This window comes from Microtus ochrogaster, chromosome 1 (genome assembly GCF_000317375.1).
Source record: "Microtus ochrogaster isolate Prairie Vole_2 chromosome 1, MicOch1.0, whole genome shotgun sequence".
Classification (NCBI taxonomy): Eukaryota; Metazoa; Chordata; class Mammalia; order Rodentia; family Cricetidae; genus Microtus; species Microtus ochrogaster.
This window is the reverse complement of record NC_022009.1, coordinates 96,759,826-96,779,276: the sequence shown is the minus strand read 5'-3', so window position 1 is coordinate 96,779,276 and position 19,451 is coordinate 96,759,826. Positions and strand designations below refer to the sequence as shown.

Sequence of the window (19,451 nt, the reverse complement as noted above, 5' to 3'; positions counted from 1 at the left end):
CACACACACACTCACACACACACGTCCTCTAATACCTATACTCACATAAACACATACACCTGCACAGAAATGAAAACAAAATTTAAACTAAAAGTAATATCGATTTTTTAGATTCATTGCAGTATATGGTATGCAATTTTAAATTTATGAATTTTTTTTATAAATTTTTTTGTGGAACAAATATCAAATCAGATTTTAAAAATAATAAACTAAAATTACAGAAGGCAAAAGGTTGTGGAAGAGAGAAGCCACAAATTGATAGTTCCAGCACTGAACAGGCTATGATTTTACAGTCAGTATACAAATGTGCAAAACGTATTTCATATAGTCAGTCTGTTCTAAGGAGACAAATTGATAGCGATTATTAAAAATAAATAAAATGAATTTTTCTTTGGATCAGTTTGTTATTATACAATTTCCAGGACAAAATAATAACATTTCTACTGTTTTCATTAATTTATCTTAATTATTTACAAAAAAGTAATAAGTAAAATGAAATATAAATACAATAGCATTTAATATGGGACGTGATAATTGTCATAGAAAAATGTATCATGCTAGGTAGATACACATCATTCCACTAATTAACAATAAGAATATTCTCCATTAATCCAAGACATCATTATCACTATCACAAAGAACTGTATTTTACAGTTTGTTTTAATTTTATTTAATTACAGTTCAGGTTTTGTCCAGGAGTCAATAATAATTTTGTTTTATTAGTCTTGCCTTGTACTCCTATATATTTTGCAAGCATAATGGTTGTTGATTAATTTAAATCAATGACATCGTGTAATGTCTGAACATTTGTAAAAATTGATGAGTCAGAATCATCTAGGTAGGAAGATACTTAGGTTATAATTCAGTTGTCAAAGGCAAGCAGTTTTATTCTAGGTCTTTGAATGTTGTTAATCCATGTATAATATATTTGACAAATGTCAATTAACAAGGATGTTCAATTAACCAAAAAAACTCAATTTTCCAATTATTTCAGGATAAATGGATACATATTACAGTTCTTGTTAAGATGTAATTGCCATAAATGTAACTTTTATTGTTTATCCATGCTTAATGGAAACTGAATTTCTTTGACCTAGATTTTCTGTCTTTTGACCACAAAGGTAGGGCCCCCTCTCATATGTCAATAGTGTTCAAATACAGGATTCAATCAACCATAGCATTTGAAATACAGACTTTTACAGCACCTTGCACTTATTATTTCATAGCTCTTTGTTATTTTAAAGATACATTACATTGAGATCCACTCATACACGTGCTACATGTTATTAAACCACTTTTAAAATGATTTTATTTTCATTGAAAATATTTTTTTTCTCTCATACAATACTTCTAAACCACAGCTTCTTCTCCCTCCACTTCTCTCAGTCTAACCCCATGTCCCGTCCCCGCTCTGTTTCCTCTTCAGAAAAAAAAAAAAAAACAAAAACAAACAAAAGACCCCCAAGAGACAACAGTCAAACACGATGAAACAAGATGCAATAAGATATGTATGTTCTCCTTCTTCCTCCCTCCCCTTCTTTTCTCTCCTCCCCCTTTCACCCTCTTTCTCCCCCACCTACAATGCTCCCAATTTTCTCAGGTGATATTGTCTGTTTCCTCTTCCTCTGGGGATCCATGTATGTCTCTGTTAGTGTTCTCCTTGTTCCCCAGCTTCTTTGTGGTCCTGGACTACAGGCTGATTGTCCTTTGCTTTACATCTAGTATCCACTTATGAGTGAGTGCATACTGCATTTGTCTTTCTGGGTTCGGGTTACCTCACTCAGGATGGTTTCAATGATATTTATAAATCAGTCTTATCAGAAATCAAATTATTGTTCATTCCAGTATTGCATGAGGTTCTAACTTGTTTAACTTTCACTAGACTTCCTTTGAGACTCAGTGTTTCCACAACATACATTTCTTTCTTGCAGTCTGTCTTTTCTTTCTGCACCCAAAGATCATACATTTCTCCCTGTTATTATTTCTTTATTTTTCCTCAATAGCACAGTCACAACCCTCCTTATCCCTGCTCATTTGTCTCTACTAATTTCTCCTCATCTAACTTCTAGTATAGTTGTATTACTTTTTCAATCTATATCTTAATTTTGGGGAGGTTCCCTTGTGGCAAGTTATATCTAATAAAATAAAAACATTTGTTAGTTTTTGAAGTTAGTTTAGACTGAATGGCCATGCTGCTTGATTAAATATTACCTCTTCTAATCAAGGGGTGTCTCTTGGTTATTCATGGGAGAGGGAGCCACAGTTTCCCCTCTTGGCTTCCCAGGGCCAGTCAGGTTGTCCCATTTATTAATTGATGCTATCAGTGTCTGTGCCAATCGGGTTATATTTAGAAAGTATTCTCCTGCCGGGTGGTGGTGGCGCACGCCTTTAATCCCAGCACTTTGGAAGCACAGGCAGTTGGGTCTCCGGGAGTTCGAGGCCAGCCTGCTCTACAAGAGTTAGTTCCAGGACAGGCACCAAAGCTACAGAGAAACCCTATCTCGAAAAACCAAAAAAAAAAAAAAAAAAAAAGTATTCTCCTGTGTCAATGCGTTCAAGTATATTTCCTACTTCCTCTTCTATGAGGTTCAGTGTGGCTGGTTTTAGGTTCAAGTCATTGATCCATTTGGACTTAAGATTTGTACATGAAAATAGATATGGATCAATTTTCATTCTTCAACATGTTGATATCCAGTTATGCTAGCACAATTTATTGAATATGTTTTCTTTTTTCTATTTAATACTTTTTGCTTCTTCGTCAAAAAGCAGGTGTTGGTAGGTGTGTGGATTGATTTCCTGGTCTTTGGTTTTGTTCCATTGGTCCTCCTGTCCGTTTTCATGCCAATGCCAGGCTGTGTTCATTACTGTAGCTCCATAATAGTGTTTGAAGTCTGGGATTGTGATGCCTCCAGAAGTTCCTTTCTTGTACAGGATTGTTTTGGTTATCCTGTTTTTTTTTGTTGTTGTTATTTTGTTTGTTTGTTTGTTTTGCTTTGCTTTGCTTTTCCATAGGAAGTTAAGCATTGTCTTTTAAGGTCTGTGAAGAATTTTTCTGGGATTTTGATGGGCATTGCATTGAATCAGTAGATTGGTTTCAGTAAGATTGCCAGTTTTATTATGTTAATTCTACCTACTATAATATAGGAGACCTTTCCATTTTCTGATATCTTCTTTGATTTCTTTCTTAAAAGATTTAAAGTTCTTGTCATATAGGTATTCCAATTGTTTGGGTAGAATTACTTCAACATATTTTATGTTATTTGTCGATACCGTGAAGGATATTTTTCTGTTTTCTTTCTCAGCCCATTTATCATCTGTGTAAAAGAGAACTACTATTTTTTTAAGTTAATCCTGTATACTGCTACATTACTGAAAGTGTTTATTATTTATAGAAGTTCTTTGGTAGAATTTTTGAGTTCACCTATGAAAACTGTCATATTATCAACAAATAGTGAGAGCTTGACTTTTTCTTTTCCAATTTGTATCATTTGATCTCCTTTTTTTGTTTTATTGCTCTAGGTAGATATTCAAGTATTATATTGAATAGATATGAAGAGAGTGGATGGACAACCATGTCTTATTCCTGATTTCAATAGGAATATTGAAATAGTTTTGAGTTTCTCTCCATTTAGTTTGATGTTGTCTCCTGACTTGCTGTATTGCCTTATTATGTTTAGGTATGTTACTTGTATCCCTTCTCTCTCCAAGACCTTTATCATGAAGGGAAGTATTTTATTGTATTTTGTTGAAAGCTTTTTTTGGCATCTAATGAGATGATCATGTGGTTTTTATTTTTCAATTTGTTTATATCGTGGATTACACTGATAATTTTTTGTAGGTAGAACCATCCTTGCATATCTGGGATGAAGCCTACTTGGTCATGATGGATGATTTTCCTTATGTGTTTTTGTATTCAGTTTGTTAGTATTTTATTGAGTATCTTTGGACCAATGTTCATGAGTAAGATTGGTCTATAATTCTCTTCCTTAGTAATGTCTTTGTGGGGTTTGGGTATCAGGGTAATGTAGTTTCATAAAGAGTTTGGGAATGTTCCTTTTGTTTCTACTGTATGAAACAATTGGAGGAGTATTGGTATTAGCTCTTCTTTGAAAATCTTTTGAATTCTGCACTGAAACCATCTGTTTCTGGGTTTTTTTGTTAGGAGACTTTTGATAACTCTTTTTTTTTTAGCAGTTATATGTCTAATAAACTTGCTTATCTGGTTTTGATTTAATTTTGGTAAGTAATATTTGTCCAGAAAAGTGTCCATTTCCTTTAAGTTTTCCAATTTTGAGGAGTTCTGGTTTTCAAAGTGTGAACTGATGATTCTCTGGATTTCTTCTATTTCTCTTGTTATGTCCCCTTTTTCATTTCTCATTTGTTAATTTGGATACTCTCTTTCTGCCTTTTTGTTAATTTGGGAAAAGTTTTGTCTATTTTGTTGATTTTTCTCAAATAACCAACTCTTTGTCTCATTGATTCTTTGAATTGTTTTCTTTGTTTCTATTTTGTTGACTTCAGCTCTCAATTTGATTATTTCCTGCCATCTATTCCTACTGGGGTAGTGAGCTTCTTTTTGTTCTAAAGTTATAAGGTGTTCTGTTCACTCATGAGTATGGGATTTTGACAGCTTCATTAGGTAGGCAATTAGTGGTATGAACTTTCCTCTTAATACTTAACACATTTGTGTCCCATAAATTTGGGTACATTCTGTGGTCCAGCGCCAAGGGTTTTCAATTGTACAATCAACTAATTTTCAGTGGATGTCTAGGCTTTATCAGGGCTTAGTTCAGAACAAAAAGCAGCAAGAAATATTGGCTCCAGAAGATGTATAATGAGCGATAACACATTACTGTTTACTGTCACTTCACAACATATGTGAAAGTTGACCTTCATTGTCAGTCTGAGTAGATTTAAGATAACCTTTTAAAGGAACACATTTAGGGGTGTGTCTGTGGGGTGTTTCTTTATAAATTTAAATGAGAAAGGAAACCTCATCCTAACTGTGAAGACCATCATCCCATGAACTGGGGACCCATAATGAATGTAAGGGAGAAAAAAAAGAAAAAAAGTTAACTGAAAACCATATCTAGCTCACTCTGTTTCCTGAGTGCAAATGCATCATGCAGAGCTGCCTCATGTTCTGGTAACTGCAGCTAGAGATGCTGTCACCATCATGCCTTCTTGCCATGATGGACTGCATCCTCAAACTACAATCCACAGGAAAAAACTTCCTTTTATTTTTTTTCCTGTATTTGTCATAGCTATGAGTAAAGCAACAAATTCTCAAAACAGTCATACATACATATTTTAATGAATTTATAATAAAGTCTTATGGAGTTAACCATAATTTCCTAGCATAATACCCTGGCAATCAATATTACCTGTTCCACAACATGTCAGATACCAGAAATAACTCACCACCATCTAGATCATAGCATTTAAGCTTGATAAATGAGAGTAATTTTAACACTACCATCCTTACACACAAAAAACTCATACAAGAATGATCTATTTGTAGCAAAGTGATATACAATCTTTTGAGAGTTTTTAATTTTGTTTGCACAAAAGTATTATAGACTTGGCCAGAACTTCAAGAAGAATTACTACAATGATAGTTTGTATATAGTAAGCATAAAACTAATCAGATTACTAAGTATCTAATTAGTATCTTACAAACAGGGAGGTAAAATTTACCATTCATTAGATGTGAAACATTAAGAATTTAATAGTTTATATCTATAGTATCACCTTTAACACAGAAAGTGCCTATAATAGTTAATTTTCCTTCATTTTGTATAATTCTGCTTAAATGCACTATATAACTGTTATTGACATCTCCAACTTTCTTGCTGACAGTAAACATACTCAGACGCATACCCAGTGTCAAAGTGCAACTTGCATTTGTATAAGATATGCAGAGCTATAGTGTTATCAATAGCAATTAAATTTCAAGCAAATAAGTCCAAGTTTCCAAATACCTACTTTCTCAATGAGTAGTTAGGTCACCCTTCGATTTGTTTAATAAGCACCTCTTCAGTTTGCTCTCCAAAATACTCAGGATGAAGAACTTTTGAATAATTATAATGTTTCTCAAACTACCCTAATATCAAAGAGGCATAAACATGTGCTCTCTGAGCACCAAGAGTGGGAGGAAGAGGTCCAGTGATATAATAGGAAAAGGTCCTGAGTTGTCAATTCTTAAATGAGCACCTACAGATTATCTGCTTACAAAAACAAATGTTTCAACTTTAAATTCCTTCATCTAATTTGACAGACATTGGAAACTTTGTCAACCTATGTACAATACACAGAAAATAATGAATATGAAGAATTTAAATAAGGTATATTTTGGAATGGCTTTCTATTTTGCTAGTTTGTCTCTAATAGGAAATAAAGAATACTTTTGAAAGAAAAGATCAGCTATGTGATTTTCATCATCCCCTGAAAATTTTAAGGTTCATAAGCAAAGACAGAAGAAGCTGCAAGAGAGGTAATACTTATGCAGTGGTATTACAATAAATTTGTTCAGCTGGGAAGTGCAAACAGGAAGCCTTAAGGTTAAGGGTGGAACTTAAACATTACAATTAAGCTCAGACTGTATATTAAACACATAACACTATATCTACTTAATTAGTCTGTTAATTTGATAAGCATGACTGACTGCAATTTATTTAGGGAAAACTAATAATGGCTTGCTTATTAAGGATGGTTTAAATGTATGCAGAGGAAAAAAGGAGCCCATGACATAGAAACAAGTTCAAATCAATCACGGTTCCTTGTGGCAAAATAAATGTAAATCAAATTCTAAATGCACTGAGGAAGAAAACGAATTCATTATACAGGCAGCATATATTTCAAAGAACTTGCCGCTGTGATGAACAAGTATGGCTTAAAAAAACAAGAAGCATTGGTCACCATGTAGCTTGTGGTAAAGGCACACCCCCAATTCTAATCCTCCTTACATATGCCCCGGCAGTAAGTATGGAAGCCACACTGCACCTTGAACTCTGTGGAAAAAGAATTAGATTATTTTCCAAATATCAGCTTATATTAATATTAGAATATTAGTTGTATGCTAACATAACATTTTAATATACCAAATAATATATTCTTAAAATTAATATGCAAACCTCCACCATCAAGCAACAACTATTTAGACATGTTTATTTTTATTCCTTCTACTGTGATCAGAAGAAATTTTAATGATAGAAGTGTTGTTTGTGTTTGTATCTTATTTGATATTTCAATTTCTTAGCTCCGCCATGGAGTAATAACTACTATCATGAATGTGAGTGTGTGCATACCTGTTTTCCTGGGATGGGGTTCAAGAATTGTGTCAAAATGTTAATAATCAACTGCATCAGTGAGCTATTATTGCATTCTCTTCTCTCAACTCAATGGTAGTTTTTCTATTAGAAAACTAGAAAGATGAGAATAAGAGCAAAATAACTTTAAAATAAACGATAACCAAACTACAGTCTGTAGACCCAGAGAGGTTACACATAGAGGAAGACACTAAGGGACACATTAATCTCTACAGGAGAGGGAAGTAGAATTTTTCCTATGGGTGGACTGGGATAGAAGAAGATAAGTTGCATGGGAGATGGGGATGATGGAAGGAATGCAAGGGGAAACAGCTAGAATTGAGTGGCATTTGAGGGGTGGTATGGGAACAGTCCAGTGGAAACTTTCTAAAATATATGTAGGCGATCCTAATGAAGTCTGCAATTAAGGAAGGAGACAGAGTTCTAACTGGTCATCTCTTGTCACCAAATGAAGTCTTTATTACAGGAACTGACTTATATCAAATTGAGTGGTTGGACAAAGATGTCCTAGAGAATTGCCAAACAACCCAGGTGGTTGCCAAGAGTATAGAACGTTCTTCCCCAAGTGGACAACAGGGCCCCTTGCTCAAGACTACATATCCACGACTCATTGAGCATGAGGATGTCAAGCTGGTGTCTACATAAAACTTTCATCCCTATCTTCTAGTGTCTTTCATGTGGGAAGAAACTTTGCAGGTTACCAAAACAGAAACATCAACACCCACACAGCCATAAAACCCTTGATCTATACTGTTTCCTTCCTGAAAATTATGGTATATGGCAATTGTGGTACAAAGTTTGGGGCATATCCAACCAATGTGTGATTTATGTTAAGGAAGGCTAACTCCCTCAGATGGAACCTATACCCAACAGTGCTTACATGACCAAGAACTAAAGAACTGATATCTCAGGAATCTAGGGCAAAAGCAAATGCTACTGGTCTTAAAAAATGTATTAATGATACAGTAACTCCTAATTACAGTTCGCTATACCCATAATCAGTTAATCAGTGACTTATTCAGCCACCATCAGAAAAGCTTCCTCCTGCACTAGACAGGAACAAATACAGAGACCACAGCTAGACGCGAAAGAGAGAGGGAGAGAGGAGAGAGAGAGAGAGAGAGAGAGAGAGAGAGAGAGAGAGATATTTAGAACACACAGTTCTAAATAGGACGTCTTTGTCATCTTTCATCTCACGGCCCAGGGAACCCACATAAAAGGATGCAGAAAGATTTTAAGAGCCAGGTGGGAGGGAGGACAGCAGGAAAACAAGGCCCTCTTAATTAACTAAGCAAGGTGGATATGAATCTACAGAGAATGAATCATCAAACACATATAGCTCCTAGTTTAGTATTTTATTTGACTTCTGGGTATGTGAACAAATGGGTCTCCGACTCTAGTATCTTGCCTTGGTGTTGTTTTCCTTTGTTGGCTTGCTTTGTCCAAGTTTTCTGTGTTGGTTTTTTTTTTTATTATGTCTTATTTTGCAATATTTTTTGTAGAGAAGCCTGTTCTTTTCTAAATAGAGATAGAAATGGAGTGGGTCTCATGGGAGAGGAAGTGAGGAAGAACTGGGGGGCGGAGTAGAAGGAAGAGAAATTGTAATCAGAATATATTGTATGAGGAAAAAAATCTGCTTTTAATAAAAAAAATGGAGAGAAAAATGTAAAGATGGAGTTGGAAGAGAGAGAGCCGGTGGCGGCGCTACCTTGGGTGGCTGCGGCTCCACGTGCTCCCGGCAGTCGGTTAAGACGGTTGACGAAGTCTGTTGAGAGGGCAAGAGTTCACACCAGTCTCTGATAGAACATTTAATCATTTAATCAAAGACAGTGTTTTTTACATGCAATACGTGCGGCGGTGAATCAGTGCAGAAAGCGCAAGTGGAAAAGCATGTGTCTGCCTGCCAAAACTGTGAATGTCTCTCCTGTATTGACTGTGGGAAGGACTTCTGGGGCGATGACTATAAAAGCCACGTGAAGTGCATCAGTGAAGGTCAGAAGTACGGAGGCAGAGACTATGAAGCCAAGACTCACAAAGGTGATGCAAAGCAGCAGGCATCGATTCAGAAAATTAATGAATTAATAAAGAAACCCAATGTTAGCCCTAAAGTTCGAGAACTTCTGCAGCAAATAAGTGCTTTTGATAATGTTCCCAGAAAAAAGGCTAAGTTTCAGAACTGGATGAGGAACTGTCTGAAAGTGCACAGTGACGATGTTCTGGAGCAGGCGTGGAATATCTTTCCCGAAGCGTCCAGCAGTGAGCAAGATCAGCAACCACCCAGCAACGTGGCCAAGCCTCATGCAGAGATCCTCACTAAGGTTCCACCTGAGGAAACAAATGGCACCACGGAAGAAAAAACAGAGGCAAAGAAAAATAAAAGAGAAAGGAAGGAAGAACGACAGAAGAATAGAAAGAAAGAGAAGAAAGAGCTGAAGTCAGAAAACCAACAGGAAAACCTGAGGGACCAGAAGTCAAAGCCAGGAGGCAGGACAGGAGGCTGGGGGGAAGGAGACCACAGAGGCTGATGGCCAGCCAGAAAAGAAGAAGGCCAGGGATGGGCAGGCCCCAGAAGAGGATGCAGACAGAAACGGGGGCCCTGGTAAAAATGCTGATGAGGGGCAGACCAAGACAGGGAAAGGAAAACAGAAGCGGCGAAAACACTCAGAAGATGAGTCCAAGAAAAAAAAAAAAAAAGATGAAGTTGCCAGGACAGCCTGATGAGGGAGAGGCCAGGACCATGATGTTCCAGCAAAAGGTAAATTCAACTGGAAGGGGACCATTAAAGCCGTTCTGAAACAGGCTCCAGACAACGAGATATCAGTCAAGAAGTTAAAGAAAAAGGTCACAGCTCAGTACCATGCAGTGATGAGCCACCATTACATGTCAGAGGAGGAGCTCCTGGCCATCTTCAACAAGAAAATTAACAAGAAGCCCACCTTTAAGGTTCAGGAAGAAGACAGAGTCAAGCTTCTGAAATGAGCACACACTTGTACTGACTGCTTTCTTCTACTGTTTGTAAAATGTGTAATGAATTATAACAATTGGAAATTGCTTTCTGAAACTGTATTTTAAGTTAATGAAAAAATATATTTTTGTTATTTTATGAAAAAATAAATTATATTCTTGTTGAATTCTAAAAAAAAGAAAAATGAAAAGATTAAATAAGCTTAAAAATATAAAGCTTAATGTGATGTAAAAAATAGAATAGCTTTTGGAGACAGCAAAGAAAATAAATTGTCAATATTATAGAGAAAAAGAAAGAAAAGATCAAACTGTTCAAAAATATATGTATATATGTATATATATACATATATATACTTTAATAGTAAACACACACACACACATACACATATTAACCACCATGATACTAGGGAGATTCTGAAAGTTCACTTATGCATAAATCAGAATATAAGGAAAATGTGTAGTAAATGGGATAATTTAATTTATGCACTACAGTAAAATAATGGATTTATTAATCGTGTCATACGTTAACTCATAAGAATATATGAAGAAAATTCAGCATAGTTCACCTGAAGAGGGGAACATTTCATTCTTGGTTAGTGTCATCAGTGTCTAAAACACCAACTAGCCTACAGAGTAAAAGAATCTTTTAAGTGCTAGCATTAGAAAAATCTCATTTTCTCAAGAGCAGCAATAACAACATAGAATGCTGACCCACTCTTTCACACAGTGCAGCCCAGTGCTTGTTAGGCTCATTAAGCTAAGAATTGCATGAGAATGCAAACAACTTACAAGGGACAGAGCTCACCTGAATTCACAGTATTGCCTCACACACCAAAGGGAAGGAAAACCCTTTCTACACTTTCTAACCTTGCCTGGTTTTGTCTTGTTAAAAGGGACCTCTTTCTTGAGCAATCCAGTTGTGAATACCTAGTCATCAGCTAGTTTTCTAGAATCAGATTTGAAACAGATGACTGTTAATGCTAGCAGCAATTTTACAGAAAATTGATTATGAAAATATAAGATGAAAATTCTTAACAAACTGTCTTTTCTTTAAGAAATCTGAAACTTTTCATTGTAAAAGTTAGAACACACATAAAATGATGGCCTTTGTCATGTGATTCATGGCTATAAAATGCAGCAGTGATAATATAAAAGGATCTAAATTAAATCCACTCAATAGATATGAGTTTCCAAAGAGTAATGACTACGAGCGCTCTGTGATTCAAATATTCTCATCATATTTTACAACCAAATAATGACCGAATTTAAACTTTGCCTCTGACTGTCATATTCCCTAGTTTGATGTTTGTAATCACATAGATGTGAAGGAAAAGCTTGTTTCAACATTGTATGTACAATTAATATAATTAAAACAATGGAGCTGTATATAATGCATTATCTGAATGTATGTAGCCTCCAATATTCTGTATTCCATTAAGGGTTCTGTGAGGTTTACTTTTGGACAATGTTGTGAATCACCATAGTCACCACAAATGAAACTTGCAGTAGCCAAGTTATCTGAAGAGTCTGGACAAATTGCTCTCAAATATCTAAGAGCATCAATTAATTGAACTGTAGCTCCCTTAACCTGCTCATCAGCAAATATATTAAATTCAATGTCTATGAGTTAAAAAGAAATTTCATAAGTATTTGTTACCATCAATGAGCCTTAATATATTATTTGCTTCATTACCATGACTAAAACCCCGACTACAGGGTTTATTTTGGCTCACAACTTCAGAATGGAGTCTATCACTGTGGGAAGGTCATGACATCAAGAACTTGGACAGTTTTTTTCACACTGCATATGGTTAGGAAGTGGAACAAGGTGAATCAAGACATTCAGATTGCTTTCTCATTTTGCTTCAGTACTACACCATATCCAATGAAATAGTATCTCTCAAGGTTAGAAAATGTCTTCCCTTCACTTCAATTAACTGAGTGGGTATATAATCTCTTATGATAGAGAGAATGGCCTATTATAGATACTCTGTTGTGAGCATTTGCTGGGCTTGCTCAGTGATTTTAGAGCCTGTGAAGTTGTCATTTAGTTCAGCCATTGCAGGGTCCTACATGTAGTGTGTATGTGTGTAAATTAACCTCAGATACGTTTGCGGGGTATTAAATAAATACTGGGGATTATCAGTTACTTAATTTCCATAGATGCCTATTACACGCCTAACATGTTGATCTCTTAGCATAACTTGTTTCATCTGCAAATCTGAGAGAAAATTCTCACGTTTCCATCTTTGTAGATAAACAGACTAAGACTGGAATTGAAAGCACACCTCAATTTCTGGATCTCTATTTGTATTATAATATTTGGTATAATTTAAAGAAACAGTGAAAATTGATGAGAGACAAATGAATAAGTAAATAAAAGAATGCACATGGGAATTAACTAGTGGGCACACGTTGACATGTTTTACTTGTTTCTGCTAGATTGAGATTAAAATAAGTTATACCTTGAAATATATAAGTAGGAATTTTGTTATATTATGATGCTAATTGAAGTAGTTTCAGCTGTCCCGACTAGAACAGCATAGGGAGAAAATACCTGCAGTTGCTTAGAAAATGCATAGTGACCCTTAAAAAGAAAACAATATACTAACTAATGCATTCTCCATATATGTTAAGAAATGTCAAAGGTGTGGAAAACCTTGTGCTCACAGATAAGCACGAGGGGAACTAGAAATGTTATGCACCGAGGTTGTTTCTTCAAAGGAAGGGATGCGTGATCTGTTATCCACTCTGAAGACTGGGAGCAGATGTGGTTATCAGCACTGTCTATGTGACCAAGACCACACTGGATCCTACCCTAGTGTATTAATCATTAGCTTCTTTTCCTTCTCCCATAGACCTTTGTCATAAGCTTATGTTTCTCAGTCAGTCATAGAACCCATCTTTATTGAAAGTGTCACATGTACTTCACAAAGAGTTTCCATGTTGTCATGCCTGACCTTTATTTAGCTTACTCTGTGCTTTATTGTACACATGGGATTGAGTTATTATCACCAGGAAAGTTTGCACTGAATTTGCTGTGCTAATATGTCTAAAATAAGTTCCTGGTTGCCAGGCTCCCTGTTTTTGAGCCAATTTTGACAACTTAGTTGGCTTGAAACAAGTTACCTTCTTGCCTCCTGTGGCTCATTATCCTGCTTGCCATGGTGGTCATAGAGACCTCCACAGAGAAATAGTAGAAAAGTGAGTTCAATATTTATTAGACTTACTATTTGACTTACAGATTATTATGACAAATACTTTAAGTTTCACAAAATTGCCTTTTCTGAGATTAAATACAAATCCATTAGAATTTAGTATACGTGTGTGTAAGTGTATGTGTGTGCATGCACCAATATAAATTTCAAATTACATCCTGTGAACATGCTTAGTGACAACAAAAATATGCAAGATAAAGTACTTGCAATGAGAACTTATTAACACATCTCTAGATACCATGGTATAATCAAAATATAAATAGGAAGGAGTAACATTATTTTCTAACAGTATTTTTTGAAATTTCTTCTTATAGCTGTGGAAAGGCTCCAATACTTACATTGGGCAGTAAATCCAAAGTAATGAAATTCAACAAACATGTTTGCTTTTTGATTCTTATGGTAAATTTAACAATTTAAGTCGTAACTTAACCTTTTGGTGTTGATGAAATATTAATTAATTTTAACCTAACCATCTTGTGGAACAGATATTTTAAGATATCATTTTACTACTTCTTTCTAAGTGTTTCCATATTCATTTTAAATGAAATAGTATGATGTTTTTGTGGTATAATTAAATATCAAATAAGTTATCTTTACTAGCAAATTGATCAACTATTTTCAGGACAAATCTAAAAATTGGAATAACTCAACCATGAAGGGTGATAATTGATTACTGCAGACTGTTTCTAGGGAGTTTTAACCAATACTTTTCTGTGTGCTCTGGTTTGATGAGCTCTTCCTGACATAGTTAAGTGTGGGAATAATTCATAGGTTTGTATATATTCACAACACTGGTTGAAAAACAGTGTTGAAAATGAGTTGAAAAACAAATGAAACTTAACTAAAAATTAACTGGGTCCTGTTTAGGCAGTGGACTCCCCATAAAGTACATACCCAGAAATACGCTTTGCACACACAAATTTACATTGCTTGAAATACAAAGATAGTACAAAAATTAAATATCTGATAGTACAGAGCAGAATAGGTGGGAATACATGAAACACAATGAAAAAGAGTTGATAATAGTCATGTTCTAAAAAAAAATGTGATTTAATTTTCATGGTCCATGCAACAAGCACTATGCTATTTTATCCTTTAGTGGTGTCATAATCAGTTAGTTTTCCAGGGATGAAAATCTTCCTTATTATTTCTTTCCTTTTCCCAGGTGGCAGATGGGATGCATGCACTGGCCTCCAGTACTTAGTGCTGAAATTCTAGTGAGTGCTGATGGCCCATTAGCCATTGCCTTCTGCCCCATTTGATAAGGCATTTACCACTTTGATGCCCTCACAGTACAAACAAGGTCTGTTAATCAAAGCTTCCCTGTTCCTGCCTGTGAGAACCCATCATCATTGCCACAGTTTCAAATCTGGTGCGCAACATTACCACTTCATCTTGTTCCCTTTGATCCTATCAGCCTGACACTTTGATCCATGCCTTGCACCAACTGGATTCATCAAAGTTGGTGCACTTTTAGTTTTGAAGGGAGGTGACAAAGATTTCTGCAAGATAAAGGACTGTAATTTTTTTTCCCAGTTTACTTCTGCTGAATTCCTATTACCAATTATTTCCTATATAAATTTGGCTCTGTAATGTTTGTTAATTTTATTAGTGCTGTATTTAAAAGTGTGTGTTTTTAACTAAGGCTTTCCAAAAGCAATTAAATACATCCAGAGTGGAGCTGTATATCTCATAATTGTTTAATGCACCATGAGTGTTTAATCAAAGCTCTCAGTACGCCAGCATCTTAATGGAAACAATTACTGATGTGTAAAGCAGCTAAAACCACTGTACTGATACGACCTAGAAGATTCCAGAGTTGCATGTTAGGAAAACACTATTCATCTAAGTTTTCTATTAAAATTATTTTTTTTTGTTTCACCACGACATTTTTTAGGAAGGTTTTTTTGTTTGTTCTAAATATACTGACTGTTCAGTAAGAACCGAAGAAGTGCTCTTACTTTGAAGCCAAGTTTCTCAAGATTCCTTTCTTACATTTATTTGTTTTATAAAACAAAACAGAGATAAAAGTCACACAAGAATGCCAAGACTCTAAGACTCTAATTTTCTTAATCTTTAATAATTAAACACTGATAATGTACATTTTTCCTTTCTTAAGGTGGCTTTATTCACTAATTCTATAGTCCATGGATATACAGCGAGATAGAAGTTGGTCCTTTGGAGGGGAGCTATCCAGTAGTCAACATGAGAAGGAAAACCATTGTCAGTGAATTTGCTACTTGAAAGAAATATTGATAACATTTATTTTCTTTTTTAAATTTGTTTATTTTGAAATTTTATTTTACTTTCCAACCACAGTTCTTCCTTCCACTCCTCCTCGTGCAGCCTAACCCTCATCTATTCCTCCCAACATGGGGAGTCAACAAAATCCGGCACAAGAAGTTAAGGCAGGACCAAGTCTCTGTCCCCTGTATTAATGCTGAGCATGACACAACAACAAAGAGAATGGGTTTCAACAAACTAGCTCATTATTTTTTATAACGATGGAGGAAATGTACAATTAACTTGCAGTTCTTTACTTCTCAGAAGTTACGGTTATGAGAAGTATGACTAGGAGAGAAGCCAGTAACAAGAAACATAGCCAAGCGACCACTCTAACATCTTGATGATTTCTATGCTGCATGAAAAAGAACAGAAAGTTAAATAGAAAATAAGAGAAGTTTCTCACTCAAAAAAGAGAAAACAAAGGCAAGAAAGATTATAAGACATAGAGCTCATCGTAGCTCAGTTGGTAGAGGGCATGCAGGACAGACATAAAGGTCTAAGATCAATCATTAATATTGCCAAGCCTGGCCACTGTGGTACATACCTATAAACCCAGCACACAGGTGGTGTAAGCAAGAGAATTAAAAATTCAGAGTTGGGCCAGGGAGATGGTTCAGTAGGTAATGCACATGGAGAGAATCCTGATGACCTGGGTTTAATTCTGAATCATAAATGCTGGGAGAGGATGACTCATGCAAGTTGGCTTCTGACTTCCATAAGCGCACTGAAGCAGAAGCATACACACCACATATGCAAAGACATGTACAAACACACAGACACACTCTCAAGTAGAGCATGCAAATACAATAAATTTGTAGTACTGTTTTCTTGTTTTAAATTGCAATAGAATTGTATCAGTTTTACCCCATTCTTTTCTTCTCTCCAGTTCCTCCAATCTACCCTACCACGCACCCAGACTCCCAAGTTTCCAAGTTGATAGTCTCCTTTTCTTTATTATTGTTACATTATTTCTATTTACACTTGTGTGTTTGCGCATGTATATATAAATACACCTGTTGAGGCATTCTGGTTGTTTATATGTGTAGGGTTTCACGGTTGATCATTCTGAATTGGGCAGCTAATAACAGAGCTCATCCCTGGCAAAGACTAATTTTTCTTCTCTCAGAACTTATTAGTTGCCTGTAGTTCTTCATTTAGGGGTAGGACCCATGAAATTTTCTCTCTGCCATGGTAACATGTCCATTAGTATTGTAATTGCTTTGGTTTTGTTTATAAAGCTGTTTCTAGGACAGACTGCTTTACAACACACTCTGGCATTCTGGCTCTTATGATCTCCCAATATCTTCTTCTGTAATGTTTCCTAAGTCATAGATGCAGGAGATGTTATATAGTTGTATCCACTGAGGCTGGCTCCACTGTTCCATTGATGTCTGCATTATATTTAGTTGTAGCTTTGTGTATTGGCCTCTATTTGCTGTAAAGAGAGGCTTTTCAGATGAGTGGTGGTAGATATGTTTATATGTGGAAATAAAGATAAGAATTAGAACATAGCATGGAATTATTCTGGTTCAGCACAGTGGTGGTATTAAATTCTTTTCTAAGGTCCATGACCTTAGAAATTTTTCACTACCAGACATGATTTGACTCCTGTTGAATGAAATTTATGTGCAGTTAAGTATCGATTAATATATACATATATATATATATATATGTGTGTGTGTGTGTGTGTGTGTGTATACACATATATATGTATATAGATATGATTGCCACTTATTGCATCTTTACACATTTTCTGCTGTGCTGAGTATTTTTGTGGTTCATAGATATTACAGCTCACTAAGACTATTTAAATGCTTGCATCTTTGGTAATTTGTATAGTATTTCCTGAAAACTGCTAGAGTTTAGGGAATACTTTCATGTCAGATCCAGTTCCAAATGCCTTAGTCTGTGCATCAAAAGTATGTGGTATCTTCAGTATTAAGGGTCCACCACCACTCTTGGCTTTCAAGAGGCAACAAATTGCTATATCAATAATCCATATTTTTTTGGCAGTCATTTGAACCTCTTTGTTCAACCAGCTGAAAAGAAATTCCTCTTGTCTGGTATTAGGGGTTTTGTTAGTTCTTGTGAGGAGTTTTGACAGTTAGAGTGCCTTAACTTTCCATATATATATATATATATATATATATATATATATATATATATATATATATACACACACACACACACGCCTATAGTCCCATTTACATGAGAGGCTGAAGCAGGGTAATTTCTTGAATATAGAAGATTTGAATTGCAGTGCTCTCTGTAAATCTAGTATCCCAGCCAGGTAGGGGTGGCATACACATTTAATCCCAGCACAAGGGAGGCAGGGGCAGGTGGATCTCTGTGAGTTCAAGGCCAACCTGGTCTACAAGAGTTAGTTCCAAGAACAGACACCAAAGCTACAGAGAAACCTTGTCTCGAAAAAAAAAAACATAAAAAAGTCACAAATCTTGTATCCCACTAACTTCAGCATTGATATGGTGACCTCCTAGAAGTGGGAAACAGCCAGGTTGTAGAAGGAAGAGTGAATGGGGCCAGGTCATGTATGTTATACTGGTCTTATGTTCAATTAGATAGCTGTTGATTCTTCCCAAGTTATACATGCCACTATTGCAACATTTGGGTATCTTGCTGGGCTTGTATTGGTGTGGTTCTTAGTCTTAACAGTGAAAGAAATACAATTTTTCTGGTTCTGACTCCATAGACTCTAATGGTGAGACAGTTCCTGAGTCATTTCTGCAATATGTGGCTCTATCTTTAGATACATTTCTAAGAGAGAGAAGTGAGAGAAAAACATTTTAAGCACTGAAGTGCAGATCTTTCAAAGGAAGGAGGATAATCACCCAGCAAAGGTACTCTATGGTTTCCAGTTCAGTTATCTTCACGATGACTGCATGAGTAACAGATGCATCATCTTTGCTCTTGTCTGTTTGAGAGAGGAATGTTCTTTATTTGTCTATATAAATTAATATCCCCTCTATTGCTGAAACATTTTATTTTTGTTATTCTTTTATTGGAAATAGAATTTTAATGCAATATATTCTAATGACATCCTCTATCACCCAACTCCTTCCAGATCCTTTACCCCTTCCCATCTATGCGAATGTAAATCCACAACAATTGTTGATCTCTTATTAAAATAAAAATAACCACTTCGAGAATGGAAAAAATAATAAAATAAAACTAAAACAAGTCAAAATAAGACAAAACAAAGAAACAAACAAGAAGAAAAGGAGTCAAGAGAAAAAGCACAATACAAACACATATATATGCAGAGAAACACATATTGACAAACACAAAACCAGAAACTATAATATATAACCAAAAGACCTATAGGGTGAGAAATGAAAAAGAAAACAAAAGCTCAAGTCATTAGCGGGTAACAAACAAGCAAATTACAACTTAACAATTTCAAAAATTTCATTGAAATTCTTGTTGGCCACCTGATTTACAAACCCAGTGACACTCCATTGGAGAAAACAACATTTTCATTTTTGAATGGTTAACAATTGGAGATGCCTTCTGGGATAGAGATGCATTCTTGTGTCGATTTACATTTTTAGCACTGGAACCCATACAGGTCCAGACTCATGCAGGCCTTTACCTGCAGTATAGTTTCTGAGACTTCCTATGTGCATTGCTGTTGCTT

The 19,451-nt window shown here is 35.5% G+C and overlaps 1 pseudogene; it reads left to right on the top strand.

The window, feature by feature from the left end:
* The first annotated feature begins 8,999 nt into the window (after positions 1-8,999).
* On the top strand, positions 9,000-10,402 carry LOC101985089 (annotated as a pseudogene).
* Positions 10,403-19,451: the final 9,049 nt, after the last annotated feature.